Here is a 13,043-nt window from a genome sequence, read left to right on the forward strand (position 1 = left end):
GTTATGACTTTTGTGTGTTGGTATATTAATTTATTTCGCCTTCGCATGGTTGTATTTTTCTCTAAGTTTTTTGATGAAATGAACTTACGTTCCGTTTTGGAATCATGGATATGACATCAGGAAAATGCGTTTGCTCTATGAGGTCCGTTTGTTCCTTTGGAACGGAGTAGCACTGACCCACATAGCATCCTTGTTTTTCTAGGCCATAAATAAGGGAGCTTAGACCGAGGGCCGTTAAGGGTCGTTCTTCAACTTTTCTCGTTACCTGCGGAGATCGTCTTACCAAACGTATCGTCCTCTCATGGGTCTTCGCGTTCCGAGGTGGGGGTGGAAACCCATCCCTCGTCACGTAATCCTCCGCATTCGTTACAGTGCCCTGAGAAAGAGGCAGGGTGGGAAAATATTATGGAACGTCCAAGGCGTTTGGGGAAGTGTTGAGAAGAGCAGGGAAAAGCCGCTCTGATTTTTGATTGAACGAGAAGATCCTTTCCCTCTTTCTCTACCCCCCCCCCCCCCCTTAGGGCAATGGATTCGAATGCTCACACTAGAACTGATAAGGAGGGTTCTTCAGGCGATGGGAATTGAAGGACAGGAGGGAGACGAAGAGGGTATTAGATATTTGGAGAGGGGGAAATAAAAAGTAATATCGAATGTAAAGGGAGCAATAGAAACTAAGGAAACTAATGAGAAGAGGTAGTTTGAGTTTGGTTGGAAATTGTATGTTTATTATTTTAATTGCAAAAGTTTGATTCGGATACTTCTCAACGTTTGCTTCGTACCAGATAGTGTAGGTCCCATCTAAAAATGTTAAATATTGTTAAAAACCTGAATAACCTATACCCCAGACACCTGTTGCTGTGCTGAATGATTTTACTATTGATTTAATTGGAAACGTAATGACGCCCTCGGTCTGGCACCCCGCCGAAGACTCCTTTCAAACAGTCCTGGACGTGTTACGGTGAAGTATAATAAACTCAGGCAGTGTCACCCGTTCGGTACACCATCATAGATTCGTCCGAGAGAATGGGGTAGTGAAGGGGTGGTGCGAAACTCCCCCCTCTCCCCCCCCCCCGCTCACTCGACCCTAGGCCCGAGGCGTGGGGGAAAGAGGATCAAGAGAGAAGAGCAGGGGATGTGGAGCACAATCTCTCGAAATGGCTCCCGTACACCCGGGGAAAACTTTCTTAGACCCGCACCCGAGCGGAACCCCCAGCGCCTCCCCTGGCGGTTCTTTATTTTACGGAGTATGGCGGGCGCGTTAAGCGTGATGGGTGTGGCACGGTGCTCGTATACACTCCCCACACCCCTTCGAAAGTGTTGAAAAAAAAGAAGAGTAACGTAAAGACGTTGGCCAAGGGAGGGGGGGGTCGATATGTGGGGAAGAGGCCCGGGCTTTCGATTACTGCTCCCCGTGCTACCCTCCCTGACTCTCATACTTTCACAGGGTTATAAGGAGACAAATTGGATATCGGGGGAGACGATGGCCTCGGTGTGGGTTCCGGTGATCACGGGAAGATGCTCAGCAATCCCGTCGGCCTTTTTTTATGACTATGTCTCGGGCGTGTAATGGATAAGCTTCGAACACGCACTTCATATTTTTTGGGGGATTTATTTTTTTCTTATATCATTTCGTCGGGATCGCGTCAGTCGCCAAAACTTCGTAAATGCCGTTCGGGATTTTATTTATTTTTTCGTCGAGGTCGACTCGATCAGTTTATTACGGTGTTGCTCAGGTAATCGGATCAATGGGCATTTTCGCTACGCCCAGTGACGCCATCGCTATTTTCGTTTTCAGAACCTTTTAGTTTTATCTAATAAGCCCTCCAATAATATATGCAATAATTGAATCGTGATCTTATATTTATAGTTTGCGATTTAATTATTTGGTGGATAACAACGGAGGGTTAAGCTTGTAAAATATGAAGAAGAAGGCTGAAGTAGGTATACTTTTTAACGCGTACATTTATGCTATATATTAATTAATAAGCCGTGATACCAGGGCAATTAGGTACAAAGGTGATCGGTTGATAAATTTTAATGATCGTAATGTTTTTTTGTTTTGGGTTGTAGAAATAAAGGAGTTTCCGGCCAAAAAAATCGTCCGATCTAACATAAGTTTAAGGGCTTGAATTAATGTAGTTTAGTTCAAATCGTTATCCAACTGGAAGGATCGGGTTATGGGTTGGAATTGATCTTATTTTACCCCGAAAACATTACGTACTATCATAAGCTCCGGTTTCTCTCAAGGGACCAAGGAAGTTGTGCGCGCTGTTTAATAGCGTGAGGTCGAGCAGGGACCAAAGTTCTCCGAATTGCCGCCGCATTCCTCTCTCTCATTATACGCATTTATTCCAGACCGTCCGGATCCCTGACCATGGATCACGCATCCGTCCGGCCCACGCGATTTGTCGGCCGCGTAAGCCTCAGGCCCACCTGCCCTCCGCTCTCCACCACGTCAAGATCGACTCTGTACGCTGCTGCATTGGCAAATTTCGACGAAGATGAAGAAAGACAAATTTAGGATTCCATCAAATTGATCGAGCCCCATCGTTGGTTCATTGTTTATAGAGACCTCATAGACGCGATGACCTCCTCGTGTGCCTGTCATTCGTTAGGCAATATCAGGCATAAAAAATACGGTCTCTAAATAGAGGGATTTAGAAATAAAGGTTTAGACTTTACATAACGGATGCGTCACTGTTTGCGTTGGATCTGTGTTCGGGTTTAGACAGTTTCTGGGGTAATCGTGTTTTAGGAGTGATTTAGGGCTCATGCCTCCGTGTTACATAGGCACTGCGGTCACGCAGTTCGAGTAAAGGCTCCCATTCGTTTCGTTTTCTTTCGAGTCTTAAAGGGAGAAGAACGTGACAATACGAGACGAAATAAAAGCCTCGGAGCAATTACTACTCCCGTCGAAAATTTCCAATCACGGTTTTCCTTAAGTCCCGCCTCACCCTGTCTCCCGCTTCCTCCTCCCGTCATTCCCCTCGATATTCCCCCCCCCCATCGTCTCTTCTTCCGTCGGTGTCGCCGTTTTTAACGATCGTCATTCCTTCTCCTTCATTCTCTCCTTCCATCACGACCATCGTCCCCCCCTTCCGATCCTCCCCCTCATCCCAGAAAGATGCTTGTTTCGACATCCCTCGCCCATTCAAACTTGCCCCACCCGAGAGCACTTCTCCCCAACCCCACCTCCTCCTCCTCCTCCTTCCCTCTCCGTCAAGCCCTTCCCTCCCTCCCCCCTGTAAGCCGCTTGTCGCCTTAATCTGTGGGAGCGTGAGGAGATGCCGGAGGTTTTCGTCGCCTTTGGGATAGCATGGGGGATGGGGGAACGGGAGGGGTGAGAGAAGACGTGTTTTTTCGGGCGTGAGGAAAGGCGAACTTCTTCGGTGGCAGGAGTCTCGCGCGATCCGATGGCAATAGAAATAGATGGATTATTAGGGGATCTCCAACGTTCCGTTCCCTTCACCCAGCCAATATCCACCATTTAATTTTTTTTCGTTTCATGGTTCAGTTGACGTAATATTTCTTCTTTAATGAATAATGGGTGCCCAGTGGTAAACGGCTGTACTGGAAATCGGAATAATTATAATTTCGCTCTTCCCTTTATGTGATTTTTATGTTATAGTGCTCAGACATAGAGAACATTTTAAAAATAGAGCTTCCACAAGTCATCATTACGCAATAGTATTCTCTAATAGGGTGATTATATATTGGGATAATTATTCGTTATATGGACTGCTCATTTTCTTTTCGTAACGAGTGAGAAAATGTATTTTCATAAGGGTTCGGCATAAAAGAATCAGTCCGTGGAATATCAATGTCATAATTTATATTGTTCTCCCTCCAATATACTTATTGCCTCTCCACCGGAGTGGATCATATGAAATGCAAATAGTGGTACAATCGAGCAGTGTGATATGTATGTAAAGTGTGTGTGTGTGTGTGTGTGTGTGCATATGTATATACACACGCACAGGATGGAGAGGGTAGTGCGTGCGAATTGGTGGTAAGGGGAGAGAGGAAGGGAGAGGGGGAAGACACGTGACTTGTTACCCCTTGAGTTGTCCCGACGACGACGGGATGGAGACTTCGAGGCGTGAGTGTGGCGGCCCTTGCCTCACTTTCCTTTTTTATTCTCTGCGGGGGATTCTTCTTCCCGAGTTCTAAGTATTTCTATAGCGGGTGCGAGAGGGTGAAGTTGGGGCAAGGGAATTGGTGGTTTTTGCTTCGGTGTCCGTGAGAAGCCAAAGGACGGAAGTTTGGCTTTTTTTCCTAGGGAATGGGGAGGAGGAGGTGGATTGGATGCGATGATTCCGAGCGAGGCGTGATGGGGGAGGTGGTGATGGAGGAGAGAGGCTTTGGGGAGGCTTCGGGTGGATACCGGGAGCAAAGTGGGCGGAGAGGGGAGGAGAGGAGGCCGCTTGATGGACCTTTTGAGGTTCAAGTTAAAGAGGACGGAGATCAAATCAGGAATCGGCGGAGAGTGCCATTTCTTTTTATTCCCCCTATTTTTATTTATTTTTTTAGGGAGCCCGGGTGGGGGGTGCTCTTAGGGTGAGCCCGTTCGTACGTTGGGGTGTAGCGAGAGAGAAATAGGAGTTCGGGACGATAGGGATTATTTCTGTTCGTTTCTTTTTTTTCGCCTCGGCCTTACTCTCCCCAACCCTCCCGCCCCCCTTCATCCCACTTCGGTAACACCCCTACGACAACCTCCCCCCGTCTCCCAAACACGACTCCCCACTATCCCCTCTCCTCATCCTCGCAAAAAGCAGTTATTTTTTATTCCGTGTGATGCCATCGGATGGACCCGATGGGGGGAAACACCCTCTTCAAGCTCCCTATCCCCTCTGATCCCGCACCCACACTACTCACGGACATGCTCGTTGATAGATAAAAAAAAAGGACGATCCGACCCTGGAATCGCGCCGTGGCGTGAGGAGGATAGGTTTATTTTTATTTCATTCGTCAGGGGTGGTGGTGGAGGAGGTGAGGAGAAGGTTGCAACGATGCAGGGGTACGCTTTTTTTTCTCCCAGCTCTCTATATTTCTCTCGCGTCCAAATATTTCGGTTTCCAGTGAAATAAAAGGGTGGCAAACGAAATGACCTGGGTGACGCGCTGCAATTCGAACTCCCGTGGATTCTAAACGAACGAATGAGATGCGAACCCAATTAAAAACCAACGAAACTGTCCCGACGTTCTAAATTAGCTGTGGCGTTAAGAGGAAAGAATTGGAAATGAGAAAATTGATCCATCGCGGATGCCAAGTATTTTCCAACCCATCTTTCTATTTTCCTAACCTCTCGCCTCATTTCCTTGGCTCGTTCGCGCTAACTGGCACGTAATGGACACAGCAAGAGGCGAAGTAAACGGAAGGGAACGCCACCAACACTGCGAGCACTAGCCGTCGAAACTTCCGAAATGAATAAAGCTCTTGTGGGTCGAAGGAGGATGAGTGATAGCTAGGGAAAAACAGGAAAAGATCGTAGGGTTAACAAAAGTGCGTGTTTGTCTAGGAGTGAGAAAAATGAAGGGGAGTTGGGACGGGAGAGGGGATTTGGTTTTGGTGATGAGAGCGGGGGATATATGGGGGCATCGCTGTGACCGTGCCGGCAGCGAGAAGGAATATAGCAAAGGGAGAGAGGGGGGGGCTGATTGGAAAAGATTGGAGCGAGACGGGGTCGGAAGGGTTTCAAAAAGAAAAAGCAAGGAGGGAAGTTATTGGAAAAAGTGAATGGGTTGAGGATTGTGCAAGCGAGCTGGAAAAGAAAAGGAATTGTGAGAGGAGGAATGAACCATTGGTGAGAAATAGGGGTGAAGAACAAGAAAGGCTTGTTGTCGAACGAGATGGAGAGGAACTCTGAAAAGGGGTTAGAGAAATAAATAGGGGGAGGAGGGTAGGGAGACTGGAGGTAGGGGGGAGCGAGGTTGCGATCCCCCGTCCCACTGGGGATCCTGCGCGAAAGCTTCTTAGCGGCGCATCTCCCCGAATGAACCTCTATACTTTTAAACACCTCATGAGGCATAGCGAAATAAGTTTCGTAAATGAATCGCGTTAAGTTTGGCACCAAAAAAACAGTAAACTTGGGTGATTTTCGGTTGTGTATGGGAAAATATTAGTTTCAATAGGGATGCTTACCAAGGTCTTCGGAATTCCCCGAGATGAGAGCCATGACGAAATCTGCTTACAAAGTGAAGGATGCGGGAGATACCTTTTATAGTCAATTGGAACCCTTTTATAGATAAAAAATTGCCTAAGACCGAAGGAGCTAGAATTGCAAGTTACGCTCACTTTGTGGGTGAAAAATCCCATAGTGGTCGTATATGTGTTATAATAGTCAGGCTTCATGGGAGTTGGCTGGTGGAGTTTATACCTGAAACATTTCCGAAACGATTTCAATCGTCCATTCTATTCACCGAATCTAACTAGCGGAGCTCAAAACCTCGACTCCGACCAGGGTGTCGGGGCGAGTTGCACCCTCTTCGCAGGCACCTAACCCCACCGTAGAAGACCGCAGAAGCGAAATGTATAGCGTGCTAATTGAATGCAAGGTGCATAGAAGACGAAGTAGGCTTAAAGGGCTAATGGATTCCGCGACCCATTCCTCGTTTCCTCCCCCCTGTTGCGCTTTCCACCCCCGTCTCGATGGCGTAACCTGTTCCGTCGCATAGACCCGCGGTGTTCCCGGTAACCTTCGCGAGGGACGGTTTTGGAAGACGCTATTATTTATTTCCTGCCGGAAGCGTTTTCCCATATTGTTCGCAGAGGCGGTCTTTGTCGCTTTAGCACGCGGTATCCCACCGTTCAAATCGTCCACGGAGATTTATCAGCGTTTTCCCTCTGTGTACATCACGCATCACGAGCAGTTGAATGCATTTTTTTATCTCGGTTAATCGACGCTGGAATTTAAGCCCCCGCTTTCTGTAATGTTGTGCCATTCTCAGGGGATACGGAACGACTTTCATATCGTTTTCCCCGCCGGGTTTTTCCTGTCTCCTCCGGTTTAATTAATGAAATGTCGCCGCCTTGGACGTGAAAGTGCATCCGCGTGATCACGCGGGACGCATAAAATCTCGTCCGTCTCCATCAAGCTTGCTAATCGCAGATTCTACATGCGACGACACGAGAGGATTTCATTTATCGTATTTTTTTGTGCGTGTCACCCCTTTCCCGAGGGTTGCAATCGTAAATCACCTCTCCCTGAACAGCCAAGCGGCACGCATCAGGTAAAAGGTCTGGGAGTCGTCAGGAACTATAGGGTAGTGGGGTGGTTTGACCCCTGAGGTAACCTCTGGGGAAAGAACTGAAGAATTTGAAATAAGACGTTTCTGTCCGGATTGCTTTCCTTATATCATTTCACACCGCCAATCATTCCACGCCGAAAAAGTGCCCCTTCAACCCGGAACGAAATGCTCCTGGCTCCCCGGGCTGCGTTGCTCGACGTCTTTAACCGGTGGTCCCTATCGGGGAAAAATGGCAAAGGGCAACAGGGCCCATTAGCCACGGCGCGACCTTTTTCAGACCTGCGTCGCGACTTCCGTGAGCTCCCGTCGCACGCGTACCCCGTGACTATATTTTTCATTCACGTAATTTTGTTCAAATTCCTCGGTAACAGCGGGTGATTGATTCTACGGCCTGAGATTGGGAGGAGGAGGGTTTATGAGTGTTTAGTGGGCCGCAAGGGAGGTGGGGTACAAACTAAACGTCAGAGATCTTTATCTTTCTTTCATACATCTCCTTCTCAGACCAGTGACTTCGATTTTTATTTTTAAATTCATAGAGGAAAGGGAAAGAGGAGTGATAATTTTATTTTCCCGCACGTCTGCCTCCTCCCTCCTTCCCCTTTCCTCACTCCCTTCCTCTCCCAACCGAACCAAAGTGCGTGCTATTGCCCCTCCGCGCCCTCTCCCAAGAGTTTCGACGAGTATAAATCGCCCCAATTCATCAACTTCGTTCGCCCTCCTGCATGTCGCCTTCCATCCTCCCTCTCCCCTCAAGCGCTCAGACGGGTTTCCCCTCTGGCATCCCGCAGGAACTAACCATTCTCCGTCCTCTCTCGCGCCTTCCCTCCCACTCTGCGCAGTCCTTACCGGCACTGAAGACCCGTGGACTCGGAGACGTCCTCCTTATCTCCACATCACTCCTTCCTCCCGACTACGGAATTCCACCACCTCCTCCGCCCTGTCACGACGTCGCTACCGGCCGCGGGATGAGCCGCCGCCCACCGATCCGTCGATCTGACTCCCCCGCCCCCCGCAACAACTTCCGCCAGCGATGCGGACGGAGCGTAAAAGAACATGTCATGATGTGTTCTTAGCCGTCTGGGGTTTGAAGCTGTCGAAATGCGGGCTGGGGGGAACCGGCAAAAGAGCAGTTACTTGGGGGATGTGAATAGAGAGAGCATTAGGAGGGGGTAGGCGTTGGGACGTCACCGCTGGTGGTGAAACTGTAGCCGAAGGGAAAATTAAAGATTCGTTGGTGTACGTGACTAAAGGGCATTCACCTTCGAATGTGGATTGGAATCACTTAGACTGCTCCAACATGACTTGAGTAAGGCCATAGGACTGACCGCTTCGTTAGACGTTTTGGCGTTCATTTGTACCATTAGCTCAAGAGTCATTTAATTTGTGACACACGTCTATTTGATCCTGGCAGTTCATCGAGGAAAAACAAATTAATTGATATTTTAGTAATCGATCACAGAAGTATCCAAGTTTTTGAATATTTTTTTCATATCCTGATTTTCTAAATTAATGGGAGCAGTTTAAAGAAATGGCTATTCCAAAGCAGGCGAAACCGAATAATTTTTTTCTCGTAATAGAATATTACGCTGTTCTAACTTTTCGTGGAAGGCATCACTCAAGCTTCCCGACGCGCGCGGCATGAGCTTATTGCCAATTCTCTCGAATTTCGCAAACGCCGCACGCGGCCTAGTCGTGGAATCGGTGGGGAGGAGGGGGTGTGGGGGAGGGATCCAAAATTCCCGATTCCGGCCACCCGCAACCCGTCCTTCACCTGCGGCTGTTGCCATTCCTCTTCTCTCCGTTCACTTCCTTCCAGCCCCCCACCCCCTCCTTCATCCTCTTAAGATCCCATGCATAACCCTTTATTCTCCTGCCTTCTCCTTTTCCCCTCCTGCCTGCCCCTTCCACCCGCAAACGGCCATGATGTAGATGTCCGAGGGCCTCACTACTCCCCACCCCTCGCCCCTGCACTTCCTCCTCTCCCGTCTGCCCACCTGTGGACGAAATAAGCTCACAACACAAGTCGGCCCTCTTCGCTCATTCTCTCTCTCTCTCTTTCTTCCTCCCATCCTCCGTCTCTGTCCCTCACAACTTTTCTCTTTCCGCCTCCCCCCCCCCACAATGCGTAAGTTTTTTCCCACGCCTCAGCCAAAAAACATTCCTTGCAAATGCCTCCCCCCTCCTATTAGCTGCCTAGCAAGTGAGCTCCTATACCAAGGGAGCTCCGGCCGTCATCGCTTCTTTCTCCTGCGTCTGTTTGATTGACGCAGCAGCGTGTAAAAATACAAATTATTCGAGGTGGTAATTTCTTGCGTCGACTCGGCGTTAAAATGTATTCACGGAGTAATGTTTTATAATCGGCGCTACTCGTTGGCGGAGGTCTTTGGGTGTCGATGGAGGCGGAATAGTATATTGTCGGCTCCGCGAGAATATTTATCGCTTCTGGAATAATTTATCTTGCATGCGGAAAGACCGGAACTTACTCTGGAGGAATAGCGGTGGGTGGGGCAGCAGTTGGAAACATTGTGTGTCATTCATTGGGGGTTAAAACAGAAATTCGAGTCCATTTTCCGTGCGATGGAAATCTTTTGGCCATTCTTATCAGCAGTCTGATCATAAATAATTTATGACTGAATTGAACGACATTTGTATTGTCAGAAAATCGATGAGTCCTTCGGGCGTGTACCTTTATTTCTGTTTTCTCGGGAATCTTTCGCTTTTCCTCGCGCTAGTGCCCGGAATATCTGTTGCTTTAAAATTGACCCCTACCTCTTCTCCTAGCGGTCCCTCCTCCTCCCTCCGGTTACTCATTTTCCCCATCAATCCCCAGCGTCGACATGCCTCGAATTAAACGAACAATGTCCTCCCGACCACATTATTTTGACATTTCTTTGGGGAGCAAATTTCAAGGTATCTGGTTTGTTTAATATGCCGCGTGGGGAGCCGATATCTTGCCAATTTCGGAAGCCAAATTTAGAAAACGGCTCAATAGCGATTGGCATCGAACTAGAAATTAAAATTAGTCCTTCCAGGGCCTGTCGTAAGAGATTAGTGGACTTCCGTGACGCAAGAGTAAGCTATTTCGGTCCGTCGGAAGAGAAAGGAGCTGGAGGGCATGGAATCAAACAAAAATTTGAGGATGTTCGGCAAATATGTAATCTATCGTAATGGACCGAGTCCTGCCATTTTGTTGAGCGACGGCCCAGCTCGTGGTCGCCTTTATAAGAATAAACATAAGCGGGAATATCGATCCGCTCCTTTAAATTACGCTTAATCTTTCACTCGCTATTCGTAATTGGGTCGCCGCTGTTGAAATCGCTTGTTAACAAGTCCGTCACGGAACTCAGTTCGACTCGCCCTGCTGTAAGTGTAATCTAACCGTAAAAATAAAGCGAGATCAATCCACGGGCAAAATTGCCTCTGGCATCACTACTATCTGGTCAAATTGTGGTGGTGCTCTGAGACGAGAACTTGTTTGAACTCGATACCCAAAATGCACACATGTCCATTAGGACAGATTATATTATTTTCTTTCGTGTTTGATTTTACGCCTTGCTAGACTCCATCGGGGATGTCCAATGGTGTGTTGGGTTTTAAAGGTTATTACCTTGGTTAGCGTGTTTGGCGTCGTTAAATGGGAGTGGTAATGTGGTCGGGGAGGTTTGAAATCGAGAGGTTATAAAGAGCGTGCGTGTATATGTGTGTGCGTGGGGGGGAAAAGGGGGTAGGGAGTTTTCCGGCCACTTTGGTGAGTGGTGGGATGAGGTGGTAGAGGCAAGATTTACTCCATTACTCTCTCTCGCTCTCTGCCGTACTTTTATGCCACAACCCTCCAGATCGCGGCTCCTATTCCGCCCCCAACCCCTTATAACTCTTCATCTTTATCCCCTTTCCCAAATTCGCGACAGTCTTGAGTCACTTGTTTTTACTTATTTTTCCTCGGCAATAAAAGGATTAGTTACGTCACGCCACAGGAAATTTCTTCATTAGGCTCAAATTATCGACGAATCGCGGTGGCGTAACTCGATTCATTGAGAGGGACGGGACTATGGGAAGGTCCATTCGGATGGGCTTGCGCGAGCGTTGTAAAAATATTTTATGGATGTTTTCCAGGAGAAGTGATGCTAAACTAGTAGCGAGCGCATCTCTGGGAGCGCCTTTGATCATTTCACCGGATACTAATGCCAATTGAAGTGAACGAGGCGAAAATATTTTTGCCAAGTACCTAACGTTAAATGGCAAGGAGCGGTTGTGCTGTATTCCTCTCCGTATATTGCAGTATGGTGATTCCTGTATGGCTATTTCATATTTATTTTGTGCTCAATAGCATTTTTTGAATCATTAACGCCTTTGTATGCGTTTTATGGTAATTGCGTATGCAGTATTTTGTGTATTTGTATGCGTTGCACGCCATCTCCAGCGTGCTAATATTAATGGCATTAGCTCCTAAGTATGACACGTGTACGAGGTGAAGCAATTATCTCCCGAGGTCCAACAGACGTTCCTTTGCTTATCGCACGGGGGAAGCACCAAATTTTGGATCGTCGAAAGTTATTTTTTTTACCCCTTGGAGGAGGTTGTGGAGATTTTACCGATAGCTCTGACTCGTCTAACACTTCTTGACTCTCCAATAGCCTCCTTCCCTCACCCAAGCAACCCTCACTTCTCCCACGGCTTACCCACCCCATTGCTTCCTCTCAAAAGAACGACAGTTGGCCTGCTGGTCGAGCCCACCCAACCCTTGCCGTCCCTCCTCAACGTCTGCCCAACAGCCTTCCTCCCACACCAAAGCATTCGGTTTTCAATTCCACTCGAAGTCGTTCCGCCTGATGGCCTTCCACCGATGTTTCTTTTATTTATATCGGAGTTCAATTTTTTTTTCGTCCCTTGGCTCCCTCACCACTCTCTCCCATCGACGATTCCCCACCCCTCCTTGCCCCCTCACCCCCTCTTTACTTCCTTTCCGAAGGCTTCTCTCCTTATCTCCTTTCAAAGCCGCCCTCGTTCGACCCCTTCCCATTCTCTCAATCCTCTCTCTCTCTCACTCCACTCTCCTCTATCGAAACGATTCCTCACACGTCTCACCCACCCACCACCCCCTCCCCCTTCCGCCCACCCACCCACATCCCCCTCCTAACGTTTCTTTAATCTTCCTCAGTCCTCTCTCTCCCCTCCCCTCGCCCTCGTGCGGGCATACAAATGCTTCGCCACCTTTTCTTGTTTTGCCCACCCCCTCTCCCGAGGCAGAGGGTCATTCGAAGCCCCCTCTGTCCTTCTCCCTCTCTCACTCTCATGTCTCGATAACCACACGATGCGGAAATGACACCGCCGCTTGTAAAGCGGGAGAGAGAAAGAGAGATAGAGCGTTCGAATTTCGGTTATTTCCTTTTTATTAGGCCGGTGGCCTTCCGCGCGCTCCCATTTACCATTGGTTTGGCGTCGTGAAGGCGTCGTCTGCGGGGAACTGTTGTGTGGAGGAGGGGAGTTTCGGATCCTAAATCAGCCAAACGTTATATCAGCGACTCACGTATTCTTTCGCATTTTTATGCCCCCATAAACAATCGTCCTTGCCGAACGGCTTCAGTCATGGATATGTTTACGCTAATATAAATATTACTCGTGGCGTCAGAATGAATTCCTGTTATATAATTGTGTGTGTAAAAATACATTTGGACGAATATATAAATGACCAACCTATTAGTTAAGAGGTTTTTAGTGTCTTCTAAAATTAAATTGTAAGCGTTAAGGTTGCTTAAATAGCTTATTATGAAAGTTATATTTTCCCAAAATTTCGTC

General features: G+C 48.0%; 1 protein-coding gene across 1 annotated transcript in view; it reads left to right on the forward strand.

Moving 5' to 3' along the window:
* LOC139693568 (homeobox protein cut-like) overlaps positions 1 to 13,043 on the forward strand; it is a 441,104-nt gene that overhangs the window by 231,118 nt on the left and 196,943 nt on the right. The window lies entirely within an intron of this gene.

The sequence above is a fragment of the Hetaerina americana genome, unplaced genomic scaffold (assembly GCF_022747635.1).
Source record: "Hetaerina americana unplaced genomic scaffold, ioHetAmer1.1.p SCAF_5, whole genome shotgun sequence".
In the NCBI taxonomy this organism is placed as follows: Eukaryota; Metazoa; Arthropoda; class Insecta; order Odonata; family Calopterygidae; genus Hetaerina; species Hetaerina americana.